Source organism: Rhea americana, unplaced genomic scaffold (assembly GCF_003343005.1).
Source record: "Rhea americana isolate MKP2758 unplaced genomic scaffold, rheAme1 scaffold_76, whole genome shotgun sequence".
Classification (NCBI taxonomy): Eukaryota; Metazoa; Chordata; class Aves; order Rheiformes; family Rheidae; genus Rhea; species Rhea americana.
Window position 1 is genome coordinate 896,839 of NW_028186934.1, and position 2,097 is coordinate 898,935.

Genomic DNA, 2,097 nt, shown 5'->3' on the forward strand with positions numbered 1-2,097 from the left:
GGGATGTTCAACATGGTGCTTCCGATTAGAAATGGAGTTTTCACTTAGCAGAGGTCAATGTAGCACAACATTGTCCCAGGAGACCTCAGAGTTCCTAAAGAAATGATGAATCAAAGCCAAAGAGTTTGTTTTCAAAGCAGGAAACCTTGCCTGTGTGTCAGTGTTCTGTTGGGATGATCACCTCTTCTATGATTTCTGTCAAATGATTAAATTAATTACATTTTGTTTGTGTTGGATAATGAGCTATAAACGCACTAGTGCTGTTCCCTCTCTCAGGATAGGCAGCAGATCTTGAGTTCTCCGCTCTGATCTGTAAATTGAGAGGGTTTTTTTTTAGCATGTTTATAGATTTTTTTCAGTAAGTTTTAGATGGCTGAAATCCTAGTTGCATTTTCATTTGCATTTATCTCCCTTCCGTATTATTTCTTTATTTGTGAAGTCTTAACCTTTTTTTTTTCCCCAGGCGCTCTCAGTTTTTAATGGTGACGGTCATTGGTTAGCGGCAGGGCTGATGCGCCGCGCGGTGCAGCTGAGCGAACACTACCCTCCTGCCCCTGCAGCGAGCGGGAACACGCTGCCGCCCGCGCCGCACTTGCGCAAGCCCGCAGCAGGCACCCAAGGGTTACCAAAGCGCCTCGCACAAAATACTCACCRGCACCTGCACACTGTAGTAGATGAATACGTGGTGCAACTTAATTTGGGCATTGACACAGTTTGCAAATAAACAGTTGGGGGGGGAAAAAAAAAAGTGATCTATAGTTGGAACTTTGTATTGTCCTGAACTGCTTCAGTCTGAAAACCTGACCACAGGTATGTGCAGACTTAAAGATCCTGGTGTAATTAAATCATCGTTCATCCCCGGGAGCGGCATAAATTTTCTGCTTGCTTTTAGTTCTGTTTTCTTCTGGCATTAGACCAGTGGCATTTCTCTCTTTCATAAAAGTTGTTTAAATAGTGGGCAGCACATCACTCACATCTCTTAAGAGTAAGTTTTACCCCTAATATAAACGATGTAAAATTAATAATTTTTCACTGTGATTTCCTGCAGTGTTTTAAAGTGTTTGGCAGCTCTTCAAGAAGAAGAGAGGGAGAATAATAAAAAAGAAACTCTACAGTGGTTCCCCTAAAACTGTTTTTCCAGAAGCTTATATTTTTAATAAATCTTTCTGGCTTTATATAAACAGTAGAAAATTAAATATTTCCATCGTGACCACTTGTTCTTTTCTGAGGCATAATTTCTACAAACCACAGCACTTCCAAGCATAAGAGAGTAGATGGATACAGGAGAAGAAAGCTTTATTAGGAGAGAAAGACCATATATATTATATCAAGAGTTTTAAAACAGTAATAATAATTGGGATAATATAAAATTATGTCACCCATAAACACCGTGACCATATGTGGTCGCATGTGCARTATACTCAGTGCAATTGAGATGTGGACTTCAGACCACAGTGAGGGGGGAAAAGGGGAAGTTTTCTACCATCAACCCAGTAATTTTATTGCAATTCAATTTTAGTCTCAGGCTTTCAAATAAAAAAATAATAATGCACAAAATTGCCAGCAGGGGGAGCATTTAAAACAAAGACTGACTTGAAGAAGATCCAGCCTGTTTCTAAAAAGACAATATAAAAATGAAAGCATTATGATGGAGCCGCATCAAAACATCTGTGACAGCTCAGTCCCTGACTCATGAATTCATGCTCGGACAAAGCATAACAATTYAGGCTAATCTGAGATTAGTCAGCTAGTCGCTGTTGGCTGGGGTTTTCCAGCCTGGYCAGGGTGTGGGCATTGAACTGGGGCTCGCTTTCGTTTGCTGAGSGCATCTGCACATGTTTCTACTCTGCTGCTGAGCAGGTCCCTCCTGGAGAGCTATGGCCACCCCTGCCCTATTGGCCCTTTATGGTGGCCACAGGCAACTCGGGAACTAAAAAGTGACTTTCGCAAGGCCCCGGGCACCTTCCTGCTGCACGGGAGGAGGAGGAGGTTTTCGCCAGCGCCTGCCCGGCGAGGCCGTCCTGCACGAGCGGCCCACGGAAAGCAGCTGCATTTGCACAGTCTAAGGTTGAAGTTTGGGTCACTTTGGACACAGAT